At 42.2% G+C, this 14082-nt stretch overlaps 1 protein-coding gene across 1 annotated transcript in view; it reads left to right on the top strand.

Annotated features, from left to right (window-relative positions):
• The first annotated feature begins 1156 nt into the window (after window positions 1-1156).
• The window catches only part of INPP4B (inositol polyphosphate-4-phosphatase type II B), a 717808-nt gene continuing 704882 nt past the window's right edge, over window positions 1157-14082 (top strand). The window contains exon 1 of the mRNA XM_079920302.1: window positions 1157-1554. The gene's annotated coding sequence lies outside the window, so the exon portion shown is untranslated. The remainder of the gene's footprint in view (window positions 1555-14082) is intronic.

The following is a 14082-nucleotide window of genomic DNA, read 5'->3' on the forward strand; positions in this document are numbered from 1 at the left end:
TGCAGAGTGAAGGGATGCCTAGATGCAGGGAGCGACAGCAGGGGTGAGAGCTGGGGGCAGCTCCAACTGCCCACTCTGTGTAACTGTAAGTACTGACTTACCCAAATCGACTTCACCATCCCAACTTTGGGAGTCCCGTCTCCGCGGAGCAAACTGTAACCCGCGTGTACTAGCATTCTCACTCTTATTTAAACTGTAAATTTAAAGTGCCCGGAGGGAGGGGAAAGGCTGGCTGAGGGTGCCTGCCTGGACTGGCGCTCGCCCGGCCTTCCCAGCATCCCCATGACCTTTGAGCCGCCCAGTGGAAACCTCCCCAAGAGAACCACCAGGTGGCACCTGTCAGGCGCAGATAGGGAGAGTCATTCTCCCCACACCCCAGCCAACCGGAATAGCCAGGCTGTGCGCCTTCGCCAGTGGGCTTGTTGGCGAGGCAGAGGGGGAGTGTTAGCCTCGGTTCAGACTGCGCGATTACGTACCCTGTTTTCCCCACACCCCAAACACGCAGAGTGTAGACCTGTCCCCACGCGCCCGGGCTGCCAAAGGGGCATCATACGCTTGTTGGGAGCGGCTCGGCCTCAGTCACCGCGCCGCGACTTGGGGGCTGGAGGTGGGTGGCCGTGGGCTGCGCCAAGTTGGAAGCCTCCCCAGTGCCCAGGTCTCCTCCGCCCGACCTCATCCCGGGCCAAGGCGGAGGAGTGGCACGAGAGACGGGACCCAGGGCGGTGGCAGGCAGAAGTCCGGTGACGCGGGACACCGCCTCCCCCTCTCCCCCCTCCACCTCCCGGGTCTGAGCCCGGGTCCGGGGCGCCTCCTCCCGCCGGTTAAAAACCGTGTGGTTTCCGCGGCCCCGGCCGCAGCCTGGCGGCCTCGGGTCACCTCTCCCCACCGCTCCGCAGCGGCGCTCCCAGCAGCCCAGGCTGGGGACCGTCCCCGTTGGCAGAGGGGCCCAGCAGAAGGTCGGGGTGCGGGGTGGCCGCACCCGGAGCAAGCTTGTTGGGGTCATTTCGGTTTGGGCGGCCGGGTCACCAACTCCACTCCATCGGTAGCGGAAAGCGAGCTGCGCCAGTTGCGCGACGGTCGCTGCCGTCGCCGCCTCTATTCGGCCGCCGGTGACATTGGGAGGAGACCGCTGGTAACGGGCGGAGGAGGAGGAGGAAGAGGAGCAGGGAAGGGTGGCGTGGGGGGACAGAAAGTAGCGATTATGCCAGGGGGCGTGTGAGCAGCCGGAGAGGCGGCCGCGCCGGTGACAAGTTCTCCGGGGCGCGCGCGGCGGGGCGGGGAGCGAGCGGGGAACGAGCGGTGAGCGCGGCGAGCGCCGGGAGCCGGAGGGAGGCGCGGGAGCCTCGGGGAGCCGCCTCCAGCGCCCCGCGCCCTGCGCCGCCGCCGCGCCGCCGGCTCGTCTCCTCCGGGTTCCCAGCCCCGGGTGCTGAGGCTCCGGTCTATAAATAGCAGGTTACAGCTCCCGCTGGCGCGCACAAGCTCACCCGCGAACGCCGGAAAGTCAGGCTCAAAGTGCTGCTGCCGCTGCCGCCCCCTACTCCGCCTCCGGGAGAGGTAATTACCCGCCGGGGCTCCGAGGGCTCGGCGGGGGCTTCGGCAGGGTGGCCTGGGGGACGGTGGGGGACTCGCGAGGCGTTCGAGCGGGTCTGAGAGCGCGGGGGCGGGCGGGGGGGGCGGGGAGCCGGTCTGTTTGGCATCAAGTTTCTCAGCCTGGCGGCCCCGATAGCCCCATGCAGCCCTCGCTCCTGAGAGGTGTGGTGTGCTGTCTCTCCCGGGCTGCCGGGGTTCCCCTGACACCCGTGGACCCTCTGGCCGGGCGCCCCTTGGCCGGGCCGCGCGCGGGTTCAGGTTCACCGTCACCCTCGCCCCCTCACGCTCACTCTGTGGGCCCCGCGTAACTCTGAGCTCTGGCCTCACTGACCTTACAAGGCGGCGCCCGCCCACCCTCGCGGTCCTTTTGGAGAGGCTGCGGTGGCCCGGGGGACTCGCTCTCCACCGCCTCCCGGCCGCTAACCTGCCGCCGCCGCCCGCCTCGGGAGAAGTCGTCTTCGAGGCGAGCGGGTGGGGGTGGGGTGGGAGTAAGGGAGATTGATACTGGGGTCTCCGTTGCCCCATGGTTCGGTGTTTCCTAAGGAGCCCCCTCTCCATGGCCACCCCCAGCCCGCTCCCGGCAACTCATTCTGACAGAGAAGCCCGGTGCGTCTCTTCCTGGCCACCGAGCACCTCTTGTCCTGCCCCAGAGAGGTCTCATTTTTAAAGGGGTTCGACAGCGAGGGGCCGTGGCTGGAGGGCGGTGGGGGGCCGTGGTCGTGGGGCTGGCGTGGGGAAGTCATTGTTTGGCGTCTGACTGCGCTGCAGGGTCTGCGAGCTCTCTGGCACCTTTGGCAGGGAGGGCCCAGGCCGGGGATGTTAGGAGCCAGGGGCTGGTTCCTGAATGGACTTTGAGGCTTGTAGCTGGGACTAAGATCGGGATGCTGGAGCCCCACGTATCTGCTTTTGCCCCTCCCTATGCCTCTGAACTCGCCTCTCTTTTGGGGCTTGGTGTCTGCCCCTACACGGTGGAGAGGCACCGGCAGTTTCTGTTTGGGGACAAGAGGTTTATAAAGGTGAGGATGTGCATATTGCTTAGGTTGCTGCTGCTGCCGCCCCAAACTTACTGGAAAAACCCGAGAGGGTGTTTTCTATTACTCTTGTTTTAATGATGCAGATTAACTTTGCCTGTCTCCCCCCAATCCCCTCCGCCCGGAACGAGGTTTCTTCCCTCTTTCTGAGGTGTGTTATTTGAGGTGTTTACATTTTATGACTCCAGGTGTTACATTTTACATATCTCCTTCCTCTCAGTGTGACAGAACGTGTTTGTAAAGGTGTGGCGCTATAAAATAAGTGAAAGCCTGGAAGACAGAGGGTAGATTGTCTTCTTCCCCTCGAGACGGGCGCTAGACAGCCCATTGGTGTAGGTGTAGGACTACGTTTCCAAGACCTTGGCTTGTCATAGGAGTTTTCTTAAGGGTTCTGGACCAGCAGTAGTAGTAATCTGACGATGCTAAGGCAGCATATAAGGTGCAAGGAACCACCGACAGGGCAGCTGGCTAGTGCAAGAAGTTGAGTAAAAAGAGGACTGGGTAAGTGGGCACTGTCTCACTTAATAGACAAAGAAACGCATGATCTTGTGTTCCTTTGTGATATACCCCAGTAGAGCATTGATGTGAAATCAGAGTAAATGATCAATGGCTTTGTAATACGTACTTGACCGTTAAAAATTGAACCTCTTGGATTTGTAGTAACGTAAAACGCGACGGCAATGGAATGCTTTTCCAATGTATTTCTCTAAAATGTGATTTAGAACATTGTCCTTGAAAGGTTATGGGAGTCTAGATCCTCAGTGTCTTTCAGAAACTTATGTGCTGCTTGAAATACTGCTCTTATTTTTGAAGAATATTCTCTGTGATTAGGCAAATCAACATTTGTGTTAAATTAATGACCAGTTAGGATGTACATATTTATAACGGTGTTTTGTTTTTGATCCGTTGATAAAGTATAAGAAAAACCAGATAGACCAAGTTTACTCTTGTTCCTCCAGCTGTTTAAAGAAGCACATGGTCAAAGTTATAGGCAGAAAGTACTTTCCAAATGTTGGGTTTGAGCTTCACTTTGGGGATGCAAATTGACTGAATGACTTCATTCCCCGTAAGATTTTTGTCAAAATACTCATAACACAGACTCATCAGTTAAATTTGATTATAAAATAATGCTATTATATTTGAGTGTTGTGAAATGGAAAACTCATTAAGCTTAGGGAAAAGCCAGATATTTGTTCTAAATTGTGCAGATTGAAAGCAGTTCATTTCCTTTCTGAGACCTGGGAGTTTCTTCTAGTACAAGTAATATTAATTCGCACATGGGTGACAGAGGCTACTTTCACTACTTTGAGGCAAAACCCAAGAGGGCAGTTCTCCTAAAGACAAAGAAAAAAGTGCAAACTGATCTCATATCTCTTAGCAACTGAACAGATGTCAGTTGTCAGGTAATACCTGACATCTGAGAATACAAAGTTTAAAAAGTTATGAAATAATTAGTGAGCAAAATGCTTACTGAATATCTGTTACATTTTCTTATTTCATAGTGCACAGACCCCGCCAGTACTAATATTAGAAATACAAATATCATAATTTTTGTAATCTGTGTGGAATAAATTCTTGTCTTTCATAACCATGGGGATTTTAATTGCTAGAAATGTGCTGTTTTAAATAATCTCAAGTTTAATGTTAATTTGAAAGCTGTATCTGTCTCTTCTGTATTCTGTACCTTAATTTTTCAATGTGTTCTATCTGTCTTTCTAAAGCCCTAGGGAATGTGCTTCATAGCCACTTTGTTACTACTTTTTAATATTGAGTTAGAAATCTTTGATCATAAAGCTCTTTAGGATACACAAATATACATACTTTCGTATTCAGGCTAAGAAGTGAGGTTATTAGACAAATAATTTCAGTTTAAACATTTATTTTTAGATAAATCCGAATGATAATGCCATGATTGCATTTTAGTGTGCAAGATGTACATAGCTTTTGTTTTCCAAAACTTTAAATGCAGTATGTATTGATACCTAGAAACGCATTAAGATATGGGAGAAAATGTTAAGGAATCTTGAGAGTCCCAGGCATTATTATCATTTGAATCAAGCCTTGTTAGTTCACTTACTTTATATGTTTTCATGACCTTGTCGACCAGTAGGAGCATTTGAAAAGGCTTATGAAGTATTATTATTATAATTATCTCACTTGTATACCTGCAACTGCTGTGGGATTTTTCTTATATAAGGGACAGTTGTAACCACTATCTTATGTCCTAGAAGTATCTTGTTAGTACATGGTATAGCATAAGGCCAGTGGAATATCTAAGAGCTGCAACTTCAGACTTTGTTTTTCCAATTGACTTTGTAATTTTATCGAACACTGATAGATGTAATCCTAACACAGTGTGAAGAATTGGATTTCAATGTAATATGTGTTCTTAAATCATGTTTTCCAAACTGAGTTTCTTACATTGCAATATTTTGAGTAAGTTCTGTCTTCTGCATTGGCAGCCATGCCAACTAGGTGTCCTAATTGTGTGGAGAGGCCTCAAAATAGCTCTATGCAGAGCTAAGTGGAATAGACTTGGCAGTATTCATTTGGTTAAGCTGATTAAAGGAAGTAGTGAGAAGTTGTCTAGATCATGTGGCTGTGATCAGAGATTCCTTTGGGAATTATCCAAATTAATGATTTCAAGGGGATGGAGGCAACAGTTCCCTCAAAGGTGAACTCCCTCCTTCTCCCCTTCCCTCCCTCCCTCCCTCCCACTCTCCCTTCCTCCCTTCCTCCCTCCCTTCCTTCCTTCCTTTCCTTCCATCGATTTGTATCTTACCTATCTTTCTTTTTCTACCTGCCTTTCTGGTTGTTAAAATGAAGCACTGCAACAGGCTTGATGTAGAAATTACTGAGCTATGTGCTCTATTTTCGACATTGCAAAGGATGGAGAGAAGTTTGTGGGATATACAGGCGGCCTTAATACTCACTCTGAATTTGAATTATCGGAGTAATAACAACAATGAAAAATGTCTTCCAAGAGCAACATAAAATGTAGTTCTTTAAAATTTCCATATATGAGTTGTTTTAATATATCATGTATTTATAAATTATAAGTACTTTAAAAGGAGAAACAGATTTTTATGTGTCTCAAAACGGAGTGTGATTTTTAAAAAGTTAAGCAGCAATGATTTAAAGGGAATCCTCTGAGCATTTTTCATTATAACAAACTTAATTGACAGAAATATGAGTCTTTCACCTTGCACCTTAGTTCTTAAAATAGGTAGCTACAGTGCCTTAAGTAGACCAAACTGGGGGCTACCATTGTAGAATACAGTGAAGCAAATAAAATGCACTCCTTTACCCATAGCAAAGTTCTCTATAGCAACCCTTTCTTTAATCCAGTCTTTCAAACCTTTCTCATTTCATTTTCTTGGGGCTTTACTCTTCTAGCCAAAAGATCAGAGATGAGCCTGAGCAATTAGCACAACCAAACCACAAAAATTGTTCACCGCTGGGAAAATAAAGTAGAACTAAAAACCCGTGACATCTTAAATTGAAGTAATCACCTGTAGATGAGGGGAGATTATAGCTATGACCTTAAGAAAGCTTGAAAGTATCCTTAGTGATTATTTAACATCCTACAAAGCCCTTTTGAACATTTTCATATACCAAACTTGCTAGGTAACCACATATTCCACTTGGAGCACTGGCATATATCACATTCATAATAGAATATGCTCCGTACTTGCTGCACAGTATTAAAAAAAATCACCCTTTAAAAAAATTTCATGTCTTCATTAACAAAACCCATCACTTTTTATATTTACTAATCTAATCAGACCTTTTATACCTAAATTTATGAGACAGGGATGATTTTATGGGATGTGTAATTTCATTTCTCCCTAATAGCTTTCTTCTCTTGAAGCAGTTATAAATAAATATGTTCCAGAGCTATCTTTTTGGATACATTTGCTTTAAAATACAGCGTTTCCACTTTCCTGAAGGCGTCCATTGTGCATTTGGAGTGAAAGAGACAGCACTAGGTGGCAGTGTGCAATGCTTAGTAGCCTTGGGTCTTTTCAATTGCAATATATTCATTATTAAAGCTATTCTTTTGCACAGAATTTATTTATGTCACGGGCGAGCTAATGAAATTAAAATCAACAGGCAGCTAAATCCTTAGCAGTATATGTAGAAGACCCATTGTTTGTAATACTTTAAAGATTTAATTGTAATATTTAACACACACTGATTTTTTTTTTTTTTAATGTTATTTATTTATTTATTTTTGGCTGTGTTGGGTCTTCGTTTCTGTGCGAGGGCTTTCTGTAGTTGCGGCGAGCGGGGGCCGCTCTTCATCGCTGTGCGCGGGCCTCTCACTATCGCGGCCTCTCCTGTTGTGGAGCACAAGCTCCAGACGCGCAGGTTCCGTAGTTGTGGCTCACGGGCCCAGCCGCTCCGCGGCATGTGGGATCTTCCCAGACCAGGGCTCGAACCCGTGTCCCCTGCATCGGCAGGCAGATTCTCAACCACTGCACCACCAGGGAAGCCCCAACACGCTCTGCTTTTATGTGGGGTCTGCTCATGTGAGAAATTCTTAGCAATTAATTCAACTAAACGTTCCAGAATTCTGCTTATGACTGGGTAAGAAAAAGGTAAAGACAAAATTAAGTGAACATGTTAGAACTCCTCCCCACCCCATAGTCTTTCTAAAACAGACATTGTATTAACCATTTGCATTTTAATCCTAATCCTCTCATTACACAGGCTGAGCAAATTCTTTTTGCTAGGTGTTGAAGGCTATTATTCTTAATTTTTCCTCTATCTTATAGCCCTTGGGACAATGCAAAAAAAGAAAAAAAAGTGCAGGTTGTCTCCCTGACACTTCAGCAGTTCCCTAATGTCCTCTGTAATAGTGATGGTCTGGCCATCACAGTGACCAAATTGGATTAGCCGCGTAGCACTGTAATTTACTTTATTGTGACAACTGAGATTTATCCAAACCATTTCTTCTTGGTTTATCTGGATGTCAGCATCCCTTTCTTTGGCTGAATGACTAAATCATGGGCCATGGCAGAATTAAAATTTATTCCATCCGCCGTGCACCAGAATGGGTCCCATGCATTGTGTAGCCACCTGATTGGAACCTCCTCAAGATCAACATGGTAGATGTTTCAAACCATGTTCACTGGATGGGGCAGTTGTGGGAATGGAAGCCAAGGGAAAAATTAATCAACATAAGTTGGCATAATTAAGAAATATACTTCTTTTAAAAGACTTTTTAGTACTATGTAAAATTTTAAACATAATAAAAAATAGTACAGTGAACTCTTGTGTTCCCACCAGCCAACTTTAGTTAATTGTCAAATCATGGCCATTCTTGTTTCATCCTCAATCTCACTCACTTTTCCCCTTTCTGCAGTTTTGGGCAGCAAATCCTAGAAATTATATCAAAGGAAATATACTTGTGAAGCAGTTATTTATAAAAATAGGTATCGTATGAAGGGCAATTTAAAAAAATTACTAAAGTAAGAACACTACATATTTCAACTAAAAAATTAGGAATCTTAGCATTAGTTAAATTATGCACAAATTATGAATGTTTCTGGAAAATATGGCAGACTATATAATTAAGGAATCGATTTCAACTTAGGTTCTATGTCGTATTTTTTTAATCAACAAAAGTGTGCAGTAATGTTCCTTGAACATGGTAGGTAGTTAGTACATGCTTGATAAACCAATGACTACATTAGGTTTCTTAGATTAAAACAAATACTGTCTGCATACCTTGTCACTACAGTTCTCTTATGTAACATTTTACTTCTAAAGAGGCAGACATTGTAGACAACAGCAGCCCCTTGGCATGCGAGAATTTAGTTTGCATGAGTCAAGATTTTACCAGCTGTCTTAAATTACTTACATGTAGTAATCTATAATTTTGCTGAAGTGTGAATTTAAATCACACAGTCCTGGAAACTGGCCCTGCAGTGAATGAGCCCAGCCAGTGGCCCAGTGGTCATACCTCCAGGTGATTTTATGCTCTAGGTAACATAGCACTTCACTTTCTAGGGCTAGTTATCCCTGGTGAGTGTGTTTGAGAATTTGGCAATCTGAGAAATGGTTTGGTCCTCCCCTTTGAAAATGTCATGAATCTCCTAAAATATACCTGTTAGATTTTGTGTTGAGTTGAAATTTTAAATGAGTAGGATTTTTTCAGATTTCAAAAAATTGACAGTAACCGTTATGTATAAATCATTATGATATCATGTGTCTAAGAGAAAATATAATTCCATGGTAGGGAAAACACGTATTTTGTATCCAAAGGGTTTAAGCCATGCCATACTTTTCATATGTAAAAATTATATAGGGAACACAGGCCCTGTATAATTTTCTTAATACTAGACACATAATTTTTTTCACTTTTTTGAAATTTACTATAATGTTTTCTTTCCTGGGCTGTGTTTTAAAGACTGCCTCCCAATTTATTCATGCTATTCATATTCCGATTTCTCACTTTATATTTTGGGTGGGAGTGAAGAATGGTACATACTCAGAATAGTGTAACAAGAAATAATTGAGCCAGTTGGCTTCCAGTTGATTTTTTTTTCTACTCATTTTTTTTTCCAGATTATAAATGTAATAGATCTCCATTGAAAAAATTTTGGCAAGTAGAGAAAAGTCTAAAGAGGCAGAAAAAATCATCCAAGGATGTATTTTTAGTGTTTTATCATATTTCTTTCTAGAATCCTGTGATTCTTTCTAAATTTTGTGATTCTTCTACAAAAGTTGAGATTATAGTACGTGCATGCATGTGTGTGTGTGTGCGCGAAAATGTCTTGATTTTTTTTCCACTTGGAATTCTGTTGTTCAGTTCAGTTTAGAATTTGATTGAGCACCTACTATGTGCCAGGTACTATGCTAAACTCTTTTCTGGTTTACAGCAATGAATAAAAAAGAAAATCACTTTTCCTGTGCTTGTAAACGCTGCTCTAACCTTTTCTTTTCTTTTTTTGTTTTTAATTGCCATCTGGTAGTTAGGCATACAAATCATTATCATTTGTTTAGCCATCCCTGCAACTTTGACTTTTTGGCATTTTTTGGGCTTTTTTTTGGGCATTTTTCTCCTGTTAACACTCTGTGATGAATCTTTTCTGTATGACCTCATTTTCTAATATCCCTTGTCTATCATTTTTACTGTTTTCTTAGGAATGATTCCTAGAAATAGTATTCTGGATAAAAAGTATAAACCTTTAAAAATTTCCTTATACATATTGCCAAACTGCTTTTTAGAAAGACTGCACCCATTTTCATTCTCCCTGGAAGTACATAAGTCAAATCTCCATCCTCACCAGCACTGAGGGATATGATTATTTTTTATTAAGTTTGTTAATTGGAATGAGGAAGATGATTTTAACAATATCAACCACAACAAGAAAACTTATTGTGCACCTCATGCAGCCTATTCATCAAGCAAGACCTTTATCTATATTATCTCATTTAAACTTTGCAACAACTGTAGGAGGAGGACAATGTTACCATCCCATTTTAAAGGTTAGGAAAGTTATATTTTGAGAGGTTAAGTGGCTACCCCAAAGTCACACAGCTGGTAAGTGGTCGAATTGGGTCTTGGACCAAGACTGATTTTACTGGAAAGTCTAGGCTTTAAAGTACTGCATTCTTCTACTATTGTTTTTTTGTTTTGTTTTGTTTTTGCGGTACGCGGGCCTCTCACTGCTGTGGCCTCTCCCGTTGCGGAGCACAGGCTCTGGAGGCGCGGCCACGGCTTATGGGCCCAGCCGCTCCACGGCATGTGGAATCTTCCCGGACCGGGGCACGAACCCGTGTCCCCTGCATTGGCAGGCGGACTCTCAACCACTACGCCACCAGGGAAGCCCTCTACTATTGTTTTATTAAGTGAGCCTGAACATTTTGTTGTTGTTGTTTCAAAGCTCCAAATTTTTAAATTTGATTTATTTATATATATTTATTTTAATTGAATTATACTTGATTTACAGTGTGTTAGTTTCAGGTTATGGCAAAGTGCTTCAGTTATACATATATGTATATATTCTTTTTCAGATTCTTTTCCATTATAGGTTATTACAAGATATTGAATAATGTTTCCTGTGCTATTGACTAGGTCCTTGACATTTGAGGCTGAACATTTTTGAAATGCTTATTTTCATTGGTACTTTATTTTAAATATTAATTTATATTTTTAGCTTTTTTGCATATTGGGATCTTGGTTTTCTTTTTATCAATTTTAGTGTCCTTTATGATACTGTCTTTTTGTCATTTATGTTATCTGTATTGCTTTTCTTTCTTTTAACATATGAAAGTTGAAAATGTGTGGGTTGTTAAGTTGAATGTCATATTTCTCCCATTTTTTTTTTGCTTAGATAATACTTTCTCATTTATAAAACAGATTAGCATTTACCTAAATTAGCATTTACCTAAATTATTCTTCCCCTAAAACAATTTACCATCTAATTCTTTAATGATTTTTTTTATCACTTTTCCACCCAATGTTGTTTTGGTGTATGGTGTGAGATAAGAATTAAATTAATTTCCCTCCTAATAACATTTTTCTGCAGCAGTTTTTGAATAATGCATCCATTTCCCACTTATTTGTGATTCTATCACATCATGTTATCTAATTCTAGAGGTAAACACACACACACACACACACACACTCCCACATAGTGGGTTTCTGGTTCTGGTATACTTACTTCATTCTAGTGTTCTGTCAGTATTTTTATTAGTATTACACAGGTTTAGATGTTGTTATTTGCTTAATACCTGGTAGTATTGATACTCTCTTCTTGTTTGTTTTTCTGTAGCTTTTAAGACATTCTCACTGCTGTTTCTTCTGGACTCTTTCTAGAATAACTTGGAAAAGTTACCCCCACATATTTTTAGATTTTAATTGAAATTTGAGTGTATAAATGGAATTGAGGAGAATTGGCAACTTAATGGGATTTAGTCTTCTTGTAAGCAACCTGGTGTGCCTCTCAGTACAGTTTTGATTTGGAGGGTTTTTCATGCTATATGTAAGAGCTTGTTTTAGACATCAGTCATTCTAAGTATTTTCCTTTCTCAGGATTCATTCTTCAAACTGACCAGGGAATTAGGCAGCATGCCCCATGCACCATGGGCCCACCTTAGCTTTGCCCATTCCTGTTCATGTGTTTGGCTTAATGGCATCTCACTGTCCAGGAAAGGGAGGGGCCCACGAGGCTCGAAAGCCTCTCTTTCCCATTATTGGTCCACAGCCTTGCTCTAAACATATGTTTATTTAAAATTATTTTACTTAAATTAGCCTAAGAAGATACATTCAGTATAAATATTTAAAATATCAAAATGTGAGTTCTACTTCTTCAACAGCTCACCAAGGAAGTATCATAAAATTGTCCCAAAATTTGTAATACCTGTAACTCAAAAAAATATAATCTGGCAAACATTGCTCAGTTTGATATTTGGTTTCCAGTTGTCACATCTGGTGAAAGTACCTCGAAGATCATCAGTTTGGGCCCATTACAATGGAGCGGCAGTGTTGGGTCACTAGCCTGAAGCTATAGCTCATTTGTTTGGGTCTGTGCTCCAGTTATAGAGCTTTTAAAAAAAATGAATATCCAGAAAGAGTTTTGTACACACAATTTATGTCTTTTTAAAATGCTACAATAGCTATGTGCTCCATCTCTCTTCCATTGGCCCTGGTGTCAATGGAAAAATAAAACAATTTGCTTATTGGAATCATGCAGAAGAGAAAGCCTTGCTTTTATGAACGTGAGTCCTCCAGGTTTTCTTGAAGCTGAGACTTGTTTAGCTCAGGCTAATGGACCCCGCATCTGCTGGTGCCCTGTCTCAGGAAGCTGCAGATAGACAAGTGGGAGAAATATTGTGTGTGTGTAGGCATCTTCAGGCCTGCCCATGCATACCCCCAATTCAGTTATATTATTTTCAATGGCAGTTCTTCTGCGTAGTGGAACTTGGCATGTAAGTTACATTCAAGTTACAAACATCAGATTGTGGTAAGAACCACGTTCATCTCTCTGTTTAAAACTGTGAGGACTTCCCCATGGACGGGTCACTAAGTCAGATCCTACTAACATCCACTTTCCATTTCATAGACTAGATCATTGAGCTCAACAAGTGAAAGCAAGTGAAAAGCTTATAATTTGCTTCTGTTAAGACTTTCTAATTTCCATGCTTAGGTTTCTGTATTTCTTTTCAGTTGAATGCTTGAAGCAACAATGCACTAGCAGTGATGAAAATCCTCTCAAAGCCTCAGGAGAGTTTTTCTCCCTGTCAAAATTTCTCAGGTAATGTGATACTGAGAAAGAGTGCGTGAGAGAGAAGAAGATCAACCATCATAGACAGGGCAGGACAAAGACATTGCAATGGGGTCGTAAATCATATGACACTTATCTTGGGATTCTAACCCATACAGATCTATATCTCCATAGTGTTTTCTGCATCCAGCACATAAACACTAATTGTAATTTTAAAAATGATTTAAAAAATCACTGAAAAATACTGTCTTAGTTCAAGAAGACACCTCTAGTTTAACTGTTTCCCTGCACCATTTTAGGATGACCAAGGTTTTATTTATTTATTTGATTGAAGTATAGTTGATTTACAATGTTGTGTTAGTTTTTGCTGTACAGTAAGTGACTCAGGTATACATATATATATATATATATATTCTTTTTAAAATATTCTTTTCCATTATGGTTTATCATAGGGTTTTGAATATAGTTCCCTGTGCTGTACTGTAGGACCTTGTTGTTTATCCATTCTATATATGATAGCTTACATCTGCTAACCCTGAACTCCCACTCCATCTCTCCCCTAACCCCCTCCCCCTTGGCAACCTGTTCTCTGTGAGGATGACCAATGTTTTGATATGCTCAGGGATGGTGGGTTTCAGTGCTGAAACCTGGAGAGACCTGGGCAAATGGGCTGGTTGGTCACCTTATCATCACAAACACGTTTAAAAAGTATAGAGAGATTAACAGGTAGAAGTTTTCAAATAATCTATTGTGCTCAGTAGAAAGGAGAGAGAGTTTTTGGTATGTGAAAGTGCTACTTGAACATTCTATGAATAATAATCACCCCAGGATGATACAAAATCTGGACTCAGGTTCTTTTCTGGCAGAAACTGGATATTTTTTATTTATGTACTTATTTATTCATAATTTATTCCCTGCACATTTCCAAAAATGATTTGAGATGGTTTACAGTAAAACAACATATAAAGATACTGAGTTTTTACAGCAGTTCAATACTAATGCAAACGATATATTTTGGAGCTTGACTAAAAGTACCACGCCTTAAAAATGAAATTTGATATTATGAATACTAACCAGTACGAGATCTGAGGTACTCTAGGTAGAAACACATATGGGGACTTTTAAAAATCACTACCCAAATCCCATGATTTTGGATAAAAATGTAGCAATTTTTTGAGCAATGATTTGATGTATAAGGTTCCCACCACACAGTCTGGGTGAGC

The sequence above is a fragment of the Stenella coeruleoalba genome (assembly GCF_951394435.1).
Source record: "Stenella coeruleoalba genome assembly, chromosome: 4".
NCBI classification, from domain to species: Eukaryota; Metazoa; Chordata; class Mammalia; order Artiodactyla; family Delphinidae; genus Stenella; species Stenella coeruleoalba.